Genomic DNA, 23,827 nt, shown 5'->3' with positions numbered 1-23,827 from the left:
ATAACTTTTTGTTTTTCTCCCCTGTAGTAATCCACAGCAAAGTTTAAATATAAATATTATGTTCGGTCTCTGCGGCTGTTGCATGATTTGCGGTTGTTAGTGTCAAAACATGTGCGGGAGTTTTGCCTGTTTGTTACGCAGTCCCCTCATGTGTTGAGGCTAACAACCATAAATCATGTTGTGGTATATCTACTATATAACCGTCTAATCCTGTCTGTCTGTTTGCAATGGAAAATCCACATCGCTGATTGGTCGCACCCGGCCGTCCGCAACAAATCAGTGACAGGAGCAGTCCGCCGTGAATTGGCGCAGAATTCAAATGACGCACGCCACTGCTACCGTCGGGAGATCTGTGGTGTTAGCCGCTGATCTCCTGATGGTTGCTGCGGGTCATCTCCTGCCGCACGGAGCTCAGCAGCGATGCAGCTGGGAGATGACCGGCGCAGCGCTTATTGTGTGGATGGTACCCAGGGTCCGGAGGAGACTCTCCTCCAGGCCCTGGGTACCATAAACCTGTAAAAAATAGAATTAAAATTAAAAATAGTGATATACTCACCTTCCGACGGCCCCCGGACTCTTTCCCTCCTCTCACCATGCGCCCGGCATCTTCCGGTCCCAGTAATGCTTTGCGTAAAAGTCCGCTGATGATGTTGCGCTCTCGCGAGAGTGACGACATCTCAGGTCCTTCGCGCTAAGCTTTACTGGGACCGGAAGATGCCGGGAGCGTGGAGAGGAGATCGGGGGCCATTGGAAAGTGAGAATAACCTTTTTTTATTATTTTTTACATTCTATCTTTTACAATTGATGCTGCATAGGCGGCCTTAATTGTAAAAAGTTGGTCACAATTGTCAAACACTATGCTTGATGAGTGTGAACAACCTGTCAATCACATTCCAAGCGATGCTTCAAATTGCTTGCGATGCACTTGAATTCCACACGCGAAAATCGTGTGAAAAACGCATGTTTTCCACAGTTTTTCCTGCGGCGGGAGTTGTGGAAATGCTGCGGAAATTTCCGCAGCATTTCTGCAACGTGGGTACTTAACCTCAGTGTGACACGCAGCAGCGACCAGGCCCCCGCTGTGAGATCACCGATCGGGGTGGGTCGTCCGGGACCATCTTTTGAATGTTGGTCTCCCGCTGGCCATATTCTAGAATACCCGATGCGTTAGAATCGGGCCACCATCTCGTGTATATATATACATACACAAGCACACTCATAATATCTGAGCACGCTCTCTCATCACTGTGAATAATTATTATTATTATTTATATAGCACCATTGATTCCATGGTGCTGTACATAAGGGGTTACATACAAATTACAGATATCACTTACAGTAAACAAACTAACAATCACAGACTGATACAGGGGGGAGAGGACCCTGCCCTTTCGGGCTTACATGCTACAGGAGGGTGGGGAAGGAGACAGTCGGTTGCAGGTTGCAGCAGCTCCAATGGTGTGGAGGCGGCCACATGGTCATTAAAAAGGTTGTAAGCTTTTTTGAAGAGATGGGTTTTCAGGTTCCATCTGAAGGATCCAAATGTGGTGGATATCCGGACGTGTTGGGACACAGATAATGATAATCCTTATTTATATATAGCACTAACATATTCTGCAGCGCTTTACAGTTTGCACCCATTATCATTGCTGTCCCAGATGGGCCTTACAATCCAAATTCTCTCTCAGTATGTCTTTGGAAAACCAGGAGGAAACCCATGCAAACACACAAACTCCTTGCAGATGTTGTCCTTGGGGGAAGATGAACCCAGGATTCCTGTGCTGTAAAGCTAACTACTGATCCACCGTGAATAATTTATTGTTAATACTATTTTTACTTTTCTTTTTCTACGTGATGTTCTGCTTTCATTAGCTAATCTGACTGAATACAGGAACAGAATCACGGTAAGAGGGAGAAGGACATTGTAAGGCCGGGGTCAGACTCGCTAGAAACTCGCATGAGTTTCACACCTCAATACCCGACACTGCTACCGGCACATGGGATCGGAGCGCTCAGCCACATGGAAATACACACTGTACAGCCACACACTTTGGTCCCGAGCGCCAGCAGCAGTGTCTGGTATTAAGATGAGAGACCCGTTCGAGTTTCACGCAAGTCTGACCCTGGCCTAAGAGTGGATTTTTTTTTTCCTTTTAGGACATCAGAGCATGATGCCGCAGATTTATAGATTAAATCCATCAGTCTCATTATGTAACAAGGCATTTTTAGTTCCGTGGTGGTTTAGTGGTTAGGATTCGACGCTCTCATCCCCGCGGCCCGGGTTAGATTCCCGGTCAGGGAAATAGTTTTTTGTTTTTCCGATTTCATTAGATATTGTGAGTGAATACAGAAATATGATCCCATTAAGAGGTAGAGGGGCATTGTAGGTGAGTCTATATGATGCGATGCACTAGATGTAGACCCCAATACTGGCATTTTGAAGACGGGTTGGCTGAAGTATCCACTTTTCAGAAAGTCTTCAGCATTAGCCCAGATTGGCATAAATGGCAAAAATCACAAAACATTTCAATAAGTCCAAGTTGTACAGAAATAAATATTACATTTCATTTTTCCACCAGTATTCTGATGCAAACTGAAACTAGGGATTAAGGAACGGTGAGAAGAGAAACCCAAATGTCCCTGATAAACTACAAGTCAGGAAGGCTTCCAATATCCCATCACTAAGGTAGTGACATCGCCACGTGTTCACACTTCTCTTGTGTTACCTCCCCTCACATCACTCTCATCTGCATTTCCTCCCAACAGGACCCAGCTGTGAAGGAATTTAGGCAACAGTCATCGGTAATGTAATGGGGGAGGGGAGAGAAAGGCAGAAGGTACAAGGTTCCACCTACGAATTAGACCCTCATTCACACCCAGGAGGGCCGACGCTTTGATAGTGAGGTTCATTGGGGTTAGACTATGTGCGCACGTTGCAGATTTGCCTGCAGAATTTTCTGCATAGAATCGCACCTCTTGGCAGAAAACACAGGTAAAATTCAGCGCTTTTTTCATGCGTTTTTGATGCGGAGTTTCATGCAGATTTGTATGCGTTTTGAAAGCTAAATAAAGATATGTTATTTAACAACAAAAAAAGATTTGTGATGTAATTTCTGGTCCAACGTCCTCTTTTACATCTGTCTAATCCACACTCCATTACCTAGATAGATAGATAGATAGATAGATAGATAGATAATATATGATAGATAGATAATATTAGATAGATAGATAATATATGATAGATAGATAGATAGATAATATATGATAGATAGATAGATAATATATGATAGATAGATAATATATGATAGATAGATAGATAGAGTGCCTTGCGAAAGTATTCGGCCCCCTGGAACTTATCAACCTTTTCCCACATATCATGCTTCAAACATAAAGATGCAAAACATAAATTTTTCATGAAGAATCAACAACAAGTGGGACACAATTGTGAAGTTGAGTGAAATGTATTGGTCATTTTAAATTCAAAAACTGAAAAGTGGGGCGTGCAATATTATTCGGCCTCTTTACTTTCAATGCAGCAAACTCACTCCAGAAGTTCATTGTGGATCTCTGAATGATCCAATGTTGTCCTAAATGACTAATGATGATAAATAATCCACCTGTGTGTAATCAAGTCTCCGTATAAATGCACCTGCTCTGTGATAGTCTCAGGGTTCTGTTTGAAGCACAGAGAGCATCATGAAGACCAAGAAGCACAACAGGCAAGGTGTTAAAATGGTCAAGTCACAGTCCAGACCTGAATCCAATCGAGAATCTGTGGAAAGAGCTGAAAACTGCTGTTCACAAACGATCTCCATCAAACCTCACTGAGCTCGAGCTGTTTGCCAAGGAAGAATGGGCAAGAATTTCAGTCTCTCGATGTATAAAACTGACAGAGACATACCCCAAGCGACTTGCAGCTGTAATCGCAGCAAAAGGTTGCGCAACAAAGTATTAAGTTAAAGGGCCGGATAATATTGCACGCCCCACTTTTCAGTTTTTGCATTCAGTTTTTTTCCATAAAAATTTTAAATAACCAATAAATTTCGTTCAATTTCACAATTGTGTTCCACTTGTTGTTGATTCTTCACCAACAATTTACATTTAGCATCTTTATGTTTGAAGCATGATAAGTAGGAAAAGGTTAAAAAGTTCCAGGGGGCCGAATACTTTCACAAGGCACCGTAGATAGATAATAGATAGATAGATATGGGATAGGTAGATAGATAGATAGATAGATAAATAGATAGATAGATAGAACGGATGAGATAGACAGGGCTGCCATCAGGGCACTACTTCCCTTACTGCTGTATGGGGCCCGGTGAACAGCAGCACAGAAGGGGGCCCACAGGTCAGGGGCCCTGTTCCTGTGCTTCTAGTCATTGGGCCCTAAGTGCTGTGCGCTGCAGCTGGGCCTGCGGCGCACGCATCAGCAGAACTGCCACAGCGGCTGACATCAGAGAGCTGTAGAAGTGGAAGAGCTGAAGGAACTGTGGTGGTGTCATCATTATCCCAGGCCTTCACCACTGATCAGCTTCGCCCCCTGATCACATGACGATGTCACCACAGGTCCTTCAGCTCACTCAGCAGCAGCTGCATCTTTGCCGCAGGAGTCTGGCCAGGAAAGAAGGTTTTTTTTTTTTTATATTGTTATTGAAAGTGGCCAATAACAATATAAAGGGGCAGAATGGAGACTCGGGGGCAGGATGGAGACACGAGGGCAGAATGGACACATGGGACAGAATGGAGACACACAGGGGCAGAATGGAGTCACACAGGGGCAGAATGGAAACACGGGGCAGTCCACCTGTCATTTCATCACTGGAGCCCCTGTAGAGCAGTGACATCTCCCTATGTCAGTGTTCTACACGAGAAGGTGGACCCAGGCAATTATAGGCTGGTGAGTCTGACTTCTATACCAGGAAAGATCTTTGAACAAATTATTAAACAACATTTATGTCAGTACCTGGATAAGAATGAAGTGATTAAACAGAGTCAGCGTGGGTTTGTAACTAATAAGTCATGTCAGACTAACTTAATTTCCTTCTATGACAGAATCACTGATTGGGTGGAACAGGGAAATGCTGTAGATATAGTATATCTTGACTTCAGTAAAGCATTTGACAAAGTATCTCACACAATCCTTATTGAAAAAATGACGAAGTATGGAATGGACAAGGCAACTGTTAGGTGGATTCATAACTGGCTTAGTGATCGGACCCAAAGAGTGGTCGTAAATGGCTGCATATCCAGTTGGAAGAATGTCTCAAGTGGGGTACCACAGGGCTCTGTCCTGGGCCCTGTATTGTTCAACATCTTTATCTTATGATTTAGATGAAGGAATTGAGGGTAAAGTGATTAAATTTGCTGATGACACAAAACTAGGAGGGATAGCTAATACTAGAGAAGAGAGAGAGAGGATTCAAAAAGATATAAATAAACTGGAGCAGTGGGCAGCAACTAACAGAATGGTTTTTAAAAGGAAAAATGCAAAGTACTACATCTGGGCAATAAAAATGAAAAAACATATACAGAATGGGAGGAATGGGGCTAAGCAACAGCACATGTGAAAAAGACTTGGGTATACTAATAGATCACAGACTGAATATGAGTCAACAGTGTGATGCAGCAGCAAAAAGGCAAATGCAATTCTAGGATGTATTAACAGAAGCATACAGTCTAGATCACGTGAAGTCATTATTGCCCTCTACTCCTCTTTGGTCAGACCTCCTCTGGAATACTGTGTCCAGTTTTGGTCGCGACTTTTTAAAAAAGGCATCTACAAACTGGTGCAAGTTCAGAGAGGAGCGAACAGAAATGGTGACCGGTCTGTAAACCCCGCCTTATGAGGAAAGGTTGCAGGATTTCGGAATGTTTAGCTTGCAGAAGAGAAGACTGAGAGGAGACTTAATAGCTGTCTACAAATATCTCAAGGGCTGTCACATTGTAGAGGGATCATTTTTATTCTCATTTGTACAAGGAAAGACTAGAAGCAATGGGATGAAACTGAATGGGAGGAGACACAGAGTAGATATTAGAAAAAACTTTTTGACAGTTACTGTGATCAATGAGTGGAACAGGCTGCCATGAGAAGTGGTGAGTTCTCCTTCAATAGAAGTCTTCAAACAGAGGCTGGACAGAGATCTGTCTGGGATGATTTAGTGAATCCTGCTTTGAGCAGGGGGTTGGACCAGATGGCCCAGGAGGTCCCTTCCAACTCTACGATTCTATGATTCTCATTAATAATTGGACTACGGTGGAAAGGTAAGTATTGGTTGGTTTATTATTTTATTTTTATTGCAGGAGATTGAGGGACTAGGTGATTGGCGAGTATGTACTCTATGTTATGTGTTGTATGTTATATGTTTTATGTTCTGTATGCATTTTTTTACTACTTTCCCATCAGCGGCTATGCTGTCATTGTGGGCATTCATTGCCGGATGGGAGCAGTAGTCCCATTAGACAATGGCTACACACAGACACACACACAGGGACGCACACACCAGCACACACACAGACCCACACACACACAGTCCCGCGGACCCCGTCTGCACAAATACATACACAGTTACACTCCGCCCACACACTTCCCTCCTCCCGATCTGCAGCAAAACTGCAGATCTTTGTTACATCTGCAGTTTTGCTGTGGATTTGCCTGACTCAATGGAAGTCAATGGGTGCTGAAACACTGCAGGTCTGCACAAAGAATTGACATGCTGCGGAGATAAAACACTGCGAATCTGCACTTTTTTCCGCCTAATGTGCACAGCACATTTTTTTCCATAGGTTAACATTGCTTTGATACACGCTGTGGATCCGCAATAAATCTGCAATGTGTGCACATACCCTTAGGGTTAGGAACCTGTGATTCAAGTTCTTTCACACCAATCTTCCCCTCCATGCTTTTATAGACCTTGTGCACTGCGTGCAGTAGGGGAGAACAGAAAATGGCCTTCCCCCAAACTGTTTCCACAAAGCCTGAAGTTAGAATTTTCCAAAATGTCCTTTTATCTGAGGATAAATCTATAAATCCCATCCACTGTGCTGGAGCTGTAAGGCAAGGTTCACACATTGTGTGTTTGCTGTGAATCTTGTTTTTTTGTTGTGCTTTTTGCTGTGTTTTGTCATGCTACATTTGTCTCTTGTGCGTGATGATAAAGTTTAGCAGCAAGAAACAAAATCATTCCACTTTATCAGGTTTTGGCACAAAAAGCGCTGCAAAACCTGATACCTGATGTTTTTTCCACATTTTTTCACGACCCATTATTTTCAGTGAGGGAAAAACGCTGAAACAACTCTGAGGCTGGGTTCACATGTAGCGGAACTCTTGCGGAAATTACAGCGAGAATTCCGGAATTCCATTCCACGGGAAAATCGCATTTTAACCCCTTCCTGACATGAGACGTACTATCCCGTCCACGGTACCCGGGCCCGTATGACCGGGGACGGGATAGTACGTCTACCGCGATCAGCGGCGCCCACGTGGTGAGCGCCGCTGATCGCGGCCGGGTGTCAGCTGATTATCACAGCTGACACCCGGCACTATGTGTCAGGGGCGGTCACGGACCGCCCCCGACACGTTAACCCCTTGCACACCGCGATCAAACATGATCGCGGTGTACCGGGGGTTAAAGGGAAGCATCGGCAGGGAGGGAGCTCCCTCCGTGCTTCCCTGAGCCCCCCACGGCAGCGCAATGTGCAGCGCTGCTGCGGGGGGCTCCTTTCCTCCAGGCCCCCGAATCCAAGATGGCGACGGGGGCCTTCGGGGGCCTGGGGAAGCTAGCTTCCTCAGTGCCTGCAAAGCGCAGGCATGAGGAAGCCTTGTGCACTGCCTGTGACAGATTGCTGATCTGTCACAGTGATCTGTGATGTGACAGATCAGCGATCTGTCACAGGACAGTGATGTCCCACCTGGCACTATGTAATAAAGTAAAAAAAAAATTAAAAAAAAGTGTAAAAATAAATTAAAAAAAATCGCCAAATAAATTAGTAAAAAAAAAAAAAAAATATTCCCCAATAAATTCATTTTTTGAAAATAAAAAAAAAAAAACAATAAAAGTACACATATTAGGTATCGCCGTGTCCGTAACGACCTGCCCTATAAAACTGTCCCAATAGTTAACCCCTTTAGCGAACCCCTTAAAAAACAAAAATAAAAAACGAAGCAAAAAATAATGATTATCATACCGCCAAACAAAAAGTGTAATAACGCGCGATCAAAAAGACGCATATAAATATCCATGGTACCACTGAAAACGTCATCTTATCCCGCAAAAAACAAGCTGCCATACAGCATCATCAGTGAAAAAATAAAAAAGTTATAACTCGCAGAATAAAGCGATGCAAAAATAATTATTTTTTATATAAAATAGTTTTCATTGCATAAAACCGACAAAAACATAAAAAAACGACCTAAATGAGGTATCGCTGTAACCGTACTGACCCGAAGAATAAAACCGCTTTATCAATTTTACCGCACGCGGAACGGTGTAAACGCACCCCCCCAAAAGAAATTCATGAAACTCTGGTTTTTGTTCATTCTGCGTCACAAAAATCGGAATAAAAAGCGATCAAAAAATTTCACGTGCCCGAAAATGGTACCAATAAAAACGTCAACTCATCCCGCAAAAAATAAGACCTCACATGACTCGGTGGGTCAAAATACGGAAAAATTATAGCTATCAATATGTGGTGATGCAAAAACTATTTTTACAATAAAAAGCGTCTTTTAGCGTGCGACAGCCGCCAAACATAAAAACCGCCATAAATAGTAAATCAAACCCCCCGTTATCACCCCCTTAGTTAGGGAAAAATAATAAAATAAAAAAATGTATTTATTTCCATTTTTCCATTAGGGTTAGGGCTAGGGTTAGGGCTAGGGGTGTGTTAGGGTAGGGTTAGGGTTAGGGCTAGGGTTAGGGCTAGGGTTAGGGCTAGGGTTAGGGCTAGGGCTAGGGTTAGGGCTAGGGTTAGGGGCGTGTTGGGGTTCGGGTTGGAGTTAGAATTGGGGGTTTCCACTGTTTGGGCACATCAGGGGCTCTCCAAATGCAACATGGCGTCTGATCTCAATTCCAGCCAATTCTGAGTTGAAAAAGTCAAATGGTGCTCCTTCCCTTCCAAGCTCTGCTATGCACCCAAACAGTGTTTTACCCCCACATGTAGGGTATCAGCCTACTCAGGACAAATTGCAAAACAATTTTTGGGGTCCAATTTCTCCTGTTACCCTTAGGAAAATAAAAAATTGGGGCAAAAATATCATTTTTGTGGAAAAAAATGATTTTTTTATTTTCACGTCCGAGCGTTATAAACTTCTGTGAAGCACTTGGGGGTTCAAAGTGCTCACCACACATCTAGAAAAGTTCCGTGGGGGGTCTAGTGTCCAAAATGGGGTCACTTGTGGGGAGTTTCAATAGTTTAGGTACATCAGGGGCTCTCCAAACGCACATGACACCCGCAGACCATTCCATCAAAGTCTGCATTCCAAAACATCACTGCTTCCCTTCCGAGCCCCGACGTGTGTCCATACAGTAGTTTTCTCCCACATATGGGAAATCAGCGTACTCAGGACAAATTGGACATCAACTTTTGGGGTCCAATTTCTCCTGGTACCCTTGGGAAAATAAAAAAATGGTGACTAAAAGATCATGTTTGTGGAAAAAATATGAATTTTTTATTTTCACGCCCGGGCGTTGTAAACTTCTGTGAAGCACTGGGGGGGTCAAAGTGCTCACCACACATCTAGATAAGTTCCTTGGGGGGTCTAGTTTACAAAATGGTGTCATTTGTGGGGGGTTTCCACTGTTTAGGTACATTAGGGGCTCTCCAAAGGCAACATGACACCCGCAGACCATTCCATCAAAGTCTGCATTCCAAAACGTCACTACTTCCCTTCCGAGCCCCGACGTGTGCCCATACAGTAGTTTTCTCCCACATATGGGGTATTGATACTCAGGACAAATTGGACAACAACTTTTGGGGTCCAATTTCTCCTGGTACCCTTGGGAAAATAAAAAAATGGTGACTAAAAGATCATGTTTGTGGAAAAAATATGAATTTTTTATTTTCATGCCCGGGCGTTGTAAACTTCTGTGAAGCACTGGGGGGGTCAAAGTGCTCACCAGACATCTAGATAAGTTCCTTGGGGGGTCTAGTTTACAAAATGGTGTCATTTGTGGGGGGTTTCCACTGTTTAGGTACATTAGGGGCTCTCCAAAGGCAACATGACACCCGCAGACCATTCTATCAAAGTCTGCATTCCAAAACGTCACTACTTCCCTTCCGAGCCCCGACGTGTGCCCATACAGTAGTTTTCTCCCACATATGGGGTATCAGCATACTCAGGACAAATTGGACAACAACTTTTGGGGTCCAATTTCTCCTGGTACCCTTGGGAAAATAAAAAAATGGTGACTAAAAGATCATGTTTGTGGAAAAAATACGAATTTTTTATTTTCACGCCTGGGTGTTGTAAACTTCTGTGAAGCACTGGGGGGGTCAAAGTGCTCACCACACATCTAGATAAGTTCCTTAGGGGGTCTAGTTTCCAAAATGGTGTCATTTGTTGGGGGTTTCCACTGTTTTGGTACATCAGGGGTTTTCCAAACGCGACATGGTGTCCGATCTCAATTCCAGCCAAAAACGTCAAGTGGCGCTGCTTCCCTTCCGAGCTCTGCCATGCGCCCAAATAGTGGTTTACCCCCACATTTGGGGTATCAGCGTACTCAGGACAAATTGCACAATAACTTTTAGGGTCCTGTTACCCTTGGGAAAATAAGAATTGAGGGTGAAAAGATCATTTTTGTGGAAAAAAATATGATTTTTTTAATTGTATGGCTTTATGTTATAAACTTCTATGAAGCCCATGGGGGTTCAAAGTTCTCACCACACATCTAGATAAGTTCCTTAGGGGGTCTATTTTCCAAAATGGTGTCATTTGTGGGGGGTTTCCACTGTTTTGGTACATCAGGGGTTTTCCAAACGCGACATGGTGTCCAATCTCAATTCCAGCCAAAAACGTCAAATGGCGCTGCTTCCCTTCCGAGCTCTGCCATGCGCCCAAATAGTGGTTTACCCCCACATGTGGGGTATCAGCGTACTCAGGACAAATTGCACAATAACTTTTAGTGTCCTGTTACCCTTGGGAAAATAAAAATTGGGGTGAAAAGATCATTTTTGTGGAAAAAATATGATTTTTTAATTGTACCGCTGTACGTTATAAACTTCTGTAAAGCCCTTGTGGGTTCAAAGTTCTCACCACATATCTAGATAAGTTCCTTGGGGGGTCTAGTTTCCAAAATGGGGTCACTTGTAGGGGGTTTCCACTGTTTAGGTACATCAGGGACTCTCCAAACGTGACATGGCGTCCAATCTGAATTCCAGCCAATTTTGCATTGAAAAAGTCAAACTGCGCTCCTTCCATTCTGAGCTCTGCCATGCGCCGAAACAGTCGTTCCTCCCCACATATCAGGTATCTGCATACTCAGGACAAATTGCACAATAACTTTTGCAGTTCAATTTCTCCTGTTACCCTTGGTAAAATAAAAAAAATTGAACCTGAAGTATTTTTTTTATGAAAAAAAGTTAGATGTTCATTTTTTTTTAAATATTCAAAAAATTTCATGTGACGCACCTAAAGGGTTAATAAACTTCTTGAATGTGGTTTTGAGCACATTAAGGGGTGCAGAAATCGCTGGTCAACTTTTAACCCTTATAACTTCCTAACAAAAAAAAATTTTGGTTCCAAAATTGTGCTGATGTAAAGTAATCATGTGGGAAATGTTAGTTATCAAGTTTTTTTTGTGCCGTATCTCTGTGATTTAAGGGCATAAAAATTCAAAGTTGGAAAATTGCGAAATTTTCAAAATTTTCGCCAAATTTCCATTTTTCTCACAAATAAACGCAAGTTATTTGAATGAAATTTTACCACTAACATGAAGTACAATATGTCACGAGAAAACAATGTCAGAATCACCGGGATCCATGGAAGCGTTCGAGAGTTATGACCTCATAAAGGTACAGTGGTCAGAATTGTAAAAATTGGCCCGGTCATGAACGTGCAAACCACCCTTGGGGGTGAAGGGGTTAAATTCCCGCGATTTTACCGTGGAAAAATTAGCATTTTGCAAGCGTAATTAGCTTGCAGAATGGCTAGCGTTTTCCAAGCGATCTGGAGCATCGTTTGGAGAACTGATTGACAGGTTGGTCACACTCGTCAAACATAGTGTTTGACGAGTGTGACCAACTTTTAACTATTGAGGCTGCCTATGCAGCCTCAATAGTAAAAGATAAAATGTAAAAAATAATAATAAAAAAAATATTGTTATTCTCACCTTCCGGCGTCCCGCGCAGCCTTCCCGCCTCTCTCCATGCTCCCGGTCCCAGTAATCCTTTGCGACAATTACCACCGCGATGACGTCCATTCTCGCGGGATCGCGAAGTCTCGCGGTCATTTGCAATGACGTCGCACGAATGACCGTGAGACTTCGCGATCCCGCGAGAACAGACGTCATCGCGGTAATTGTCGCAAAGGATTACTGGGACCGGGAGCGTGGAGAGAGGCGGGAAGGCTGCGCGGGACAATGGAAGGTGAGAATAACAATATTTTTTATTTTAAATTCTATTTTTTACAGGGATACGGTACCCAAAGCCCAGAGGACAGTCTCCTCTCCTCCGGACTGTGGGTACCATCCGCAAATGATCTGCTTACTTTTCGCATGGTGTGCACAGCCACATGCAGAAAGTAAGCAGAACAATGCATTCCTATGGGTGCGGGATCAATGCGATTCCGCAAAATTAATGAGCATGCTGCGTTTTTTACTGTAAAGCGATTCCGCCGCCGTAAAAACCACTGCATTAGCACAGCGTTGCGGAATCTCATAGCAATGCATAGGATGCTTATTTTTCACATTTTCGCGGCAAAATCGCACTGTTCAATCCGCCGCTGAAACGCAAAAAAAGCCACATGTGAACTCATCCTGAAAGAAGCAACATGCTCTATTCTGCAAAATCCAAGCATAGCACAAAATACCGAGGACAGAAAAAAACAAGGAATGTCATAGACTTTGCTGGTACTGTAAAACACAGCTGAAAATTTACATAAAAAAGCAACAATAACACCACGTGTGAACATATCCTAAATCCCATCCACGTTGCTGGAACTGCCATAATGTCTCGCCCAACGTGGGGCTCGAACCCACGACCCTGAGATTAAGAGTCTCATGCTCTACCGACTGAGCTAGCCGGGCTACATGATATCCCTGACATCTAGGGTAAAGTTCTGAGTGCTGTTAGTTTACCATTTGCTGGTTTTTTATTTCATGCCCCCACTATCACTAATATATGTTCCCTATCTGTAGTAAAATACTTACCGGTCTCCATCTACTTCTGTTCTCGGTGTCGCTCCAGTCGTCTTCTGCTAGTTGTGTGACCGGCCAGATCGCTCCAGTGTTTACTGGGCAGACCAGAATTAACCTCTCAAAGAAATTCTAGGAGCGGCAGAGCAAGGCTCACATCGACTGATAGTAAAGGCTCAATCAGACTCAGACAAAAACGGACAGCACTCGGACCAATGGTATTCAATGGGGCAGAGCAGATGAGCGATTTTTTACACTGACCGGATCTGGGTATGAAACAAAGTGCAGGATGCTCTAGTGTCTTCTGTATATCATATAAGACTGGACAATCCAAGTCTATGGGTGCAAAAAAAGTTTAGATACATCGCACTTCTGTAACATAGGGACGGTGTAAATAGTCCTGTAAATTATTAATACCTGCTGCAGAAAACGTGATCTTAACAATAATCAGAAACCAACTTCAGCATTATCAGATTCCCTTTAAAAATGAAAACATTGTGCGATTCTTTACGCTCTCCTCCCGCACCAGTGACAGTTTAGTGATGTCAGTGTTGAGGCTCTTGATGCTCCAGTGACATAGTTATAGCGGCTGCTGATGGGCTCCAGCGCTCACACTCCCCTTGGACAATCCTCGGACGTCCTATTGAAGTGTGAGTGAAGCAGCTTATCTGCGGGCACTGATCGGCTGCAGCGCTCATGTGGCATCAAACATCTATTGTGGATACATGCAAACACTTTAAATTGTGCCATAAAGGAAAATTCTAAAGCTAAGTATGTGTATATTTTTCAATTTTCATTTAGAAAAGAATAATTATTACTCACCTGTATTGCCATGCGTTTCTCTATATCAGAAGTCGTTAAAATTGTTGTTCTTAAAATTTACCGGACCAAACATAGTTACCGATATCAATAATTTCAATGTAATGCAAAACAATCAAAGCACAAACCATCCAAAAACTGACAAATTCAATGGACGAGAGAGTTCAGAAGCTTCTTTCCAACAAGGGGTCCTATGTGCAAATGTAACATCACCGAGAAGAAACTTTTGACTTGAAAACTGTTTGATTTCATTTTGTAATAAGCTGATGATGCTTATAATTTCACAATTGACCATTTTTTTGTTCAAAATAAAAAGGTTGAAAACTGCTCTGCATAATAATTTGGAACATGCATTTTGAGTGTTTCTTATTTTGAAAAATATCCTGTTTTCATAGGCAGTTTGTTCAAAAACATTGCAATTATGCTAGAATATTAGATGACTGGAAAATAACAATGACTGCAATTCATATAGGTAATTTAGAGAAAATATGAGGAAATATTTTTTGCATAATAATTTGGAACACAGTGTATATATGTAGTATGCATGTATATTGTATGAATGTAGTATGTATGTTTTTTTTTTTTTTTACATTCAACACCTTAGCCAGATGATGGGACTGCTACTGTCCCATCTTTGGCTAATGTGTCAATCACTGTCATTGTAGCAGGCATCGCCCGATGGGACTTGTAGTCCCATCGGACGATGCCTGCACACACACACAACCCTCGGCAGGCCCACACAGACCCCCGGCAGCCCGCACAGACCCCCGGCAGGCCTGCACAGACCCTGGCAGCCTGCACATTCCCCGGCAGACCCATACAGACCCCCGGCAGCCTGCACAGACCCCCGGCAGCCCGCACAGACCCCCGGCAGGCCTGCACAGACCCTGGCAGCCTGCACATTCCCCGGCAGACCCATACAGACCCCCGGCAGCCTGCACAGACCCCCGGCAGGCCCGCACAGACCGCGCATCATGATGACATCATTTCAACAGCCAATCACAGCCATGCCATTAGTTAACATGGCTAACACAACTGGCTCATTGCAATATGGGAACTTCCGATTCCGGTATTCGATATTGTAAAAATATCGGAACTCGGTATCGGAACTCCGATACAGCGAATATCGGCCGATACCCGATATTTGCAGTATCGGAATGCTCAACACTAGTAAAGAATAATTATTACTTATCTGTATTGCCATCCATTTTTCTATATCAGGTTGTTAATATTGTTGCTGTTGTTAAAATTTATTGGACCAAAAATAGTTACCGATATCAATTATTTCAATGTATCATTAAAAATCAGATGTTATACTGCTGATCAGAAAAAATCGGACTTTTTGCATACTGATAGACTTGAATAGTCGAGCCTCATCAAAAATATGGGAGACTAGTGCACACTGTGATTTTTTTCATTTGAATGTGCGATTATCCCCACAGTCCTCAGACAAAGCCTGTGAATGTGTTTCTGTAGCCTCACAATAGTGTCATAACCACTAAAACACAGAAGCCTGGATATCTCAGCCAGTAAAGCTTCAGACTTTTAATCTGAGGGTCCGGGGTCCAAGTCCCTGTTTGCGTGGGAGATTTTTTTATTTAAAATATTAACCCAGAAGTTAAATGTCACTGGGGATCCCTGTACAGGTAATAGAGTACAGGAGCTCTGTATATAGTGTCAGTGTATAGGTAATAATGTGATCACTAGTGACATTATACACAGAAGCTCTGAATATAGTATACAGTATATAGTGCAAGTGTACAAGTAAAACACTGACTCTCTCCGGTGACATCTCTAGTTGAAGTCATGTCATCTTTACTTTCCTTCCTCATCCAGTTCAGACCTCCATCACTTCTTCCAGCCAGGACTCGTTTCTGAAGGAAATAACACAGTTATCTAGAGAACATTCCCAAACCTCTATAGTAAGCCAGATGAAAAAAAAAGCAACCGTGTCACCCTGCACAGTAACAGGACCTCTCCTCCCTAACACGGAAAACAGTATCCTCAAAAATAATATCCTTCAATTAGCCCCTACAGTAATAATACCCAAAAATGACAAAAATATCCTCGGAGTGATACCTGTATTGGCTCATCAGAACTATTATAGTTGCAGCTTTCAGAGCACAGACACTCTGACAATGCCACAGCCAATCAGCAAGCTCAGTCTGAAAGAGTGATAACACAAATACATGACATATCTTTCAAGTTCCCTGGTGGTCTAGTGGTTAGGATTCGGCGCTCTCACCGCCGCGGCCCGGGTTCGATTCCCGGTCAGGGAAATAACTTTTTGTTTTTCTCCCCTGTAGTAATCCACAGCAAAGTTTAAATATAAATATTATGTTCGGTCTCTGCGGCTGTTGCATGATTTGCGGTTGTTAGTGTCAAAACATGTGCGGGAGTTTTGCCTGTTTGTTACGCAGTCCCCTCATGTGTTGAGGCTAACAACCATAAATCATGTTGTGGTATATCTACTACACTCACTGGCCACTTTATTAGGTACACCATGCTAGTAACGGGTTGGACCCCCTTTTGCCTTCAGAACTGCCTCAATTCTTCGTGGCAGAGATTCAACAAGGTGCTGGAAGCATTCCTCAGAGATTTTGGACCATATTGACATGATGGCATCACACAGTTGGCGCAGATTTGTCGGCTGCACATCCCTGATGCGAATCTCCCGTTCCACCACATCCCAAAGATGCTCTATTGGATTGAGATCTGGTGACTGAGGAGGCCATTTGAGTACAGTGAACTCATTGTCATGTTCAAGAAACCAATCTGAAATGATTCGAGCTTTATGACATGGCGCATTATCCTGCTGAAAGTAGCCATCAGATGTTGGGTACATTGTGGTCATAAAGGGATGGACATGGTCAGCAACAATACTCAGGTAGGCTGTGGCGTTGCAACGATGCTCAATTGGTACCAAGGGGCCCAAAGAGTGCCAAGAAAAAATTCCCCACACCATGACACCACCACCACCAGCCTGAACCGTTGATACAAGGCTGGATGGATCCATGCTTTCATGTTGTTTACGCCAAATTCTGACCCTACCATCCGAATGTCGCAGCAGAAATCGAGACTCATCAGACCAGGCAACGTTTTTCCAATCTTCTACTGTCCAATTTCGATGAGCTTGTGCAAATTGTAGCCTCAGTTTCCTGTTCTTAGCTGAGAGGAGTGGTACCCAGTGTGGTCTTCTGCTGCTGTAGCCCATCTGCCTCAAAGTTCGACGCACTGTGCGTTCAGAGATGCTCTTCTGCCTACCTTGGTTGTAACGGGTGGCAATTTGAGTCACTGTTGCCTTTCTATCAGCTCGAACCAGTCTGCCCATTCTCCTCTGACCTCTGGCATCAACATGGCATTTCCGGCCACAGAACTGCCGCTCACTGGATTTTTTTTCTTTTTCGGACCATTCTCTGTAAACCCTAGAGATGGTTGTGCGTGAAAATCCCAGTAGATCAGCAGTTTCTGAAATACTCAGACCAGCCCTTCTGGCACCAACAATCATGCCACGTTCAAAGGCACTCAAATCACCTTTCTTCCCCATACTGATGCTCGGTTTGAACTGCAGGAGATTGTCTTGACCATGTCTACATGCCTAAATGCACTGAGTTGCCGCCATGTGATTGGCTGATTAGAAATTAAGTCTTAACACACAGTTGGACAGGTGTACCTAATAAAGTGGCCAGTGAGTGTATATAACCGTCTAATCCTGTCTGTCTGTTTGCAATGGAAAATCCACATCGCTGATTGGTCGCACCCGGCCGTCCGCAACAAATCAGTGACAGGAGCAGTCCGCCGTGAATTGGCGCGGAATTCAAATGACGCACGCCACTGCTACCGTCGGGAGATCTGTGGTGTTAGCCGCTGATCTCCTGATGGTTGCTGCGGGTCATCTCCTGCCGCACGGAGCTCAGCAGCGATGCAGCTGGGAGATGACCGGCGCAGCGCTTATTGTGTGGATGGTACCCAGGGTTCGGAGGAGACTCTCCTCCAGGCCCTGGGTACCATAAACCTGTAAAAAATAGAATTAAAATTAAAAATAGTGATATACTCACCTTCCGACAGCCCCCGGACTCTTTCCCTCCTCTCACCATGCGCCCGGCATCTTCCGGTCCCAGTAATGCTTTGCGTAAAAGTCCGCTGATGATGTTGCGCTCTCGCGAGAGTGACGACATCTCAGGTCCTTCGCGCTAAGCTTTACTGGGACCGGAAGATGCCGGGAGCGTGGAGAGGAGATCGGGGGCCATTGGAAAGTGAGAATAACCTTTTTTTATTATTTTTTACATTCTATCTTTTACAATTGATGCTGCATAGGCGGCCTTAATTGTAAAAAGTTGGTCACAATTGTCAAACACTATGCTTGATGAGTGTGAACAACCTGTCAATCACATTCCAAGCGATGCTTCAAATTGCTTGCGATGCACTTGAATTCCGCACGCGAAAATCGTGTGAAAAACGCATGTTTTCCACAGTTTTTCCTGCGGCGGGAGTTGTGGAAATGCTGCGGAAATTTCCGCAGCATTTCTGCAACGTGGGTACTTAACCTCAGTGTGACACGCAGCAGCGACCAGGCCCCCGCTGTGAGATCACCGATCGGGGTGGGTCGTCCGGGACCATCTTTTGAATGTTGGTCTCCCGCTGGCCATATTCTAGAATACCCGATGCGTTAGAATCGGGCCACCATCTCGTGTATATATATATATACACAAGCACACTCATAATATCTGAGCACGCTCTCTCATCACTGTGAATAATTATTATTATTATTTATATAGCACCGTTGATTCCATGGTGCTGTACATGAGAAGGGGTTACATACAAATTACAGATATCACTTACAGTAAACAAACTAACAATCACAGATTGATACAGGGGGGAGAGGACCCTGCCCTTTCGGGCTTACATGCTACAGGAGGGTGGGGAAGGAGACAGTCGGTTGCAGGTTGCAGCAGCTCCAATGGTGTGGAGGCGGCCACATGGTCATTAAAAAGGTTGTAAGCTTTTTTGAAGAGATGGGTTTTCAGGTTCCATCTGAAGGATCCAAATGTGGTGGATATCCGGACGTGTTGGGACACAGATAATGATAATCCTTATTTATATATAGCACTAACATATTCTGCAGCGCTTTACAGTTTGCACCCATTATCATTGCTGTCCCAGATGGGCCTTACAATCCAAATTCTCTCTCAGTATGTCTTTGGAAAACCAGGAGGAAACCCATGCAAACACACAAACTCCTTGCAGATGTTGTCCTTGGGGGAAGTTGAACCCAGGATTCCTGTGCTGTAAAGCTAACTACTGATCCACCGTGAATAATTTATTGTTAATACTATTTTTACTTTTCTTTTTCTACGTGATGTTCTGCTTTCATTAGCTAATCTGACTGAATACAGGAACAGAATCACGGTAAGAGGGAGAAGGACATTGTAAGGCCGGGGTCAGACTCGCTAGAAACTCGCATGAGTTTCACACCTCAATACCCGACACTGCTACCGGCACATGGGATCGGAGCGCTCAGCCACATGGAAATACACACTGTACAGCCACACACTTTGGTCCCGAGCGCCAGCAGCAGTGTCTGGTATTAAGATGAGAGACCCGTTCGAGTTTCACGCAAGTCTGACCCTGGCCTAAGAGTGGATTTTTTTTTTCCTTTTAGGACATCAGAGCATGATGCCGCAGATTTATAGATTAAATCCATCAGTCTCATTATGTAACAAGGCATTTTTAGTTCCGTGGTGGTTTAGTGGTTAGGATTCGACGCTCTCATCCCCGCGGCCCGGGTTAGATTCCCGGTCAGGGAAATAGTTTTTTGTTTTTCCGATTTCATTAGATATTGTGAGTGAATACAGAAATATGATCCCATTAAGAGGTAGAGGGGCATTGTAGGTGAGTCTATATGATGCGATGCACTAGATGTAGACCCCAATACTGGCATTTTGAAGACGGGTTGGCTGAAGTATCCACTTTTCAGAAAGTCTTCAGCATTAGCCCAGATTGGCATAAATGGCAAAAATCACAAAACATTTCAATAAGTCCAAGTTGTACAGAAATAAATATTACATTTCATTTTTCCACCAGTATTCTGATGCAAACTGAAACTAGGGATTAAGGAACGGTGAGAAGAGAAACCCAAATGTCCCTGATAAACTACAAGTCAGGAAGGCTTCCAATATCCCATCACTAAGGTAGTGACATCGCCACGTGTTCACACTTCTCTTGTGTTACCTCCCCTCACATCACTCTCATCTGCATTTCCTCCCAACAGGACCCAGCTGTGAAGGAATTTAGGCAACAGTCATCGGTAATGTAATGGGGGAGGGGAGAGAAAGGCAGAAGGTACAAGGTTCCACCTACGAATTAGACCCTCATTCACACCCAGGAGGGCCGACGCTTTGATAGTGAGGTTCATTGGGGTTAGACTATGTGCGCACGTTGCAGATTTGCCTGCAGAATTTTCTGCATAGAATCGCACCTCTTGGCAGAAAACACAGGTAAAATTCAGCGCTTTTTTCATGCGTTTTTGATGCGGAGTTTCATGCAGATTTGTATGCGTTTTGAAAGCTAAATAAAGATATGTTATTTAACAACAAAAAAAGATTTGTGATGTAATTTCTGGTCCAACGTCCTCTTTTACATCTGTCTAATCCACACTCCATTACCTAGATAGATAGATAGATAGATAGATAGATAATATATGATAGATAGATAATATTAGATAGATAGATAATATATGATAGATAGATAGATAGATAGATAGATAGATAGATAGATAGATAGATAGAGTGCCTTGCGAAAGTATTCGGCCCCCTGGAACTTATCAACCTTTTCCCACATATCATGCTTCAAACATAAAGATGCAAAACATAAATTTTTCATGAAGAATCAACAACAAGTGGGACACAATTGTGAAGTTGAGTGAAATGTATTGGTCATTTTAAATTCAAAAACTGAAAAGTGGGGCGTGCAATATTATTTGGCCTCTTTACTTTCAATGCAGCAAACTCACTCCTGAAGTTCATTGTGGATCTCTGAATGATCCAATGTTGTCCTAAATGACTAATGATGATAAATAATCCACCTGTGTGTAATCAAGTCTCCGTATAAATGCACCTGCTCTGTGATAGTCTCAGGGTTCTGTTTGAAGCACAGAGAGCATCATGAAGACCAAGAAGCACAACAGGCAAGGTGTTAAAATGGTCAAGTCACAGTCCAGACCTGAATCCAATCGAGAATCTGTGGAAAGAGCTGAAAACTGCTGTTCACAAACGATCTCCATCAAACCTCACTGAGCTCGAGCTGTTTGCCAAGGAAGAATGGGCAAGAATTTCAGTCTCTCGATGTACAAAACTGATAGAGACATACCCCAAGCGGCTTGCAGCTGTAATCGCAGCAAAAGGTGGCGCAACAAAGTATTAAGTTAAAGGGCCGGATAATATTGCACGCCCCACTTTTCAGTTTTTGCATTCAGTTTTTTTCCATAAAAATTTTAAATAACCAATAAATTTCGTTCAATTTCACAATTGTGTTCCACTTGTTGTTGATTCTTCACCAACAATTTACATTTAGCATCTTTATGTTTAAAGCATGATAAGTAGGAAAAGGTTGAAAAGTTCCAGAGGGCCGAATACTTTCACAAGGCACCGTAGATAGATAATAGATAGATAGATATGGGATAGATAGATAGATAGAACGGATGAGATAGACAGGGCTGCCATCAGGGCACTACTTCCCTTACTGCTGTATGGGGCCCGGTGAACAGCAGTACAGAAGGGGGCCCACAGGTCAGGGGCCCTGTTCCTGTGCTTCTAGTCATTGGGCCCTAAGTGCTGTGCGCTGCAGCTGGGCCTGCGGCGCACGCATCAGCAGAACTGCCACAGCGGCTGACATCAGAGAGCTGTAGAAGTGGAAGAGCTGAAGGAACTGTGGTGGTGTCATCATTATCCCAGGCCTTCACCACTGATCAGCTTCGCCCCCTGATCACATGACGATGATGTCACCACAGGTCCTTCAGCTCACTCAGCAGCAGCTGCATCTTCGCCGCAGGAGTCTGGCCAGGAAAGAAGGTTTTTTGTTTTTTTATATTGTTATTGAAAGTGGCCAATAACAATATAAAGGGGCAGAATGGAGACTCGGGGGCAGGATGGAGACACGAGGGCAGAATGGACACATGGGACAGAATGGAGACACACAGGGGCAGAATGGAGTCACACAGGGGCAGAATGGAAACACGGGGCAGTCCACCTGTCATTTCATCACTGGAGCCCCTGTAGAGCAGTGACATCTCCCTATGTCAGTGTTCTACACGAGAAGGTGGACCCAGGCAATTATAGGCTGGTGAGTCTGACTTCTATACCAGGAAAGATCTTTGAACAAATTATTAAACAACATGTATGTCAGTACCTGGATAAGAATGAAGTGATTAAACAGAGTCAGCGTGGGTTTGTAACTAATAAGTCATGTCAGACTAACTTAATTTCCTTCTATGACAGAATCACTGATTGGGTGGATCAGGGAAATGCTGTAGATATAGTATATCTTGACTTCAGTAAAGCATTTGACAAAGTATCTCACACAATCCTTATTGAAAAAATGATGAAGTATGGAATGGACAAGGCAACTGTTAGGTGGATACATAACTGTCTTAGTGATTGGACCCAAAGAGTGGTCGTAAATGGCTGCACATCCAGTTGGAAGAATGTCTCAAGTGGGGTACCACAGGGCTCTGTCCTGGGCCCTGTATTGTTCAACATCTTTATCTTATGATTTAGATGAAGGAATTGAGGGTAAAGTGATTAAATTTGCTGATGACACAAAACTAGGAGGGATAGCTAATACTAGAGAAGAGAGAGAGAGAGAGGATTCAAAAAGATATAAATAAACTGGAGCAGTGGGCAGCAACTAACAGAATGGTTTTTAACAGGAAAAATGCAAAGTACTACATCTGGGCAATAAAAATGAAAAAACATATACAGAATGGGAGGAATGGGGCTAAGCAACAGCACATGTGAAAAAGACTTGGGTATACTAATAGATCACAGACTGAATATGAGTCAACAGTGTGATGCAGCAGCAAAAAGGCAAATGCAATTCTAGGATGTATTAACAGAAGCATACAGTCTAGATCACGTGAAGTCATTATTGCCCTCTACTCCTCTTTGGTCAGACCTCCTCTGGAATACTGTGTCCAGTTTTGGTCGCGACTTTTTAAAAAAGACATCTACAAACTGGTGCAAGTTCAGAGAGGAGCGAACAGAATGGTGACCGGTCTGTAAACCCCGCCTTATGAGGAAAGGTTGCAGGATTTCGGAATGTTTAGCTTGCAGAAGAGAAGACTGAGAGGAGACTTAATAGCTGTCTACAAATATCTCAAGGGCTGTCACATTGTAGAGGGATCATTTTTATTCTCATTTGTACAAGGAAAGACTAGAAGCAATGGGATGAAACTGAATGGGAGGAGACACAGAGTAGATATTAGAAAAAACTTTTTGACAGTTACTGTGATCAATGAGTGGAACAGGCTGCCATGAGAAGTGGTGAGTTCTCCTTCAATAGAAGTCTTCAAACAGAGGCTGGACAGAGATCTGTCTGGGATGATTTAGTGAATCCTGCTTTGAGCAGGGGGTTGGACCAGATGGCCCAGGAGGTCCCTTCCA

The 23,827-nt window shown here is 43.5% G+C and overlaps 2 non-coding genes across 2 annotated transcripts; one reads left to right on the top strand and one right to left on the bottom strand.

Moving 5' to 3' along the window:
* Nucleotides 1-13,168: 13,168 nt before the first annotated feature.
* On the bottom strand, nucleotides 13,169-13,241 carry TRNAK-CUU (transfer RNA lysine (anticodon CUU)). Its single transcript has one exon. It is a non-coding gene; the product is annotated as a tRNA-Lys (tRNA).
* Nucleotides 13,242-16,375: 3,134 nt separating this feature from the next.
* On the top strand, nucleotides 16,376-16,447 carry TRNAE-CUC (transfer RNA glutamic acid (anticodon CUC)). Its single transcript has one exon. It is a non-coding gene; the product is annotated as a tRNA-Glu (tRNA).
* Nucleotides 16,448-23,827: the final 7,380 nt, after the last annotated feature.

The sequence above is a fragment of the Dendrobates tinctorius genome, unplaced genomic scaffold (assembly GCF_039654945.1).
Source record: "Dendrobates tinctorius isolate UK_male_01 unplaced genomic scaffold, ASM3965494v1 ptg000228l, whole genome shotgun sequence".
NCBI classification, from domain to species: domain Eukaryota; kingdom Metazoa; phylum Chordata; class Amphibia; order Anura; family Dendrobatidae; genus Dendrobates; species Dendrobates tinctorius.
Note: the sequence above shows the minus strand (reverse complement) of the source record. Positions and strands in the feature narration are given on the sequence as shown.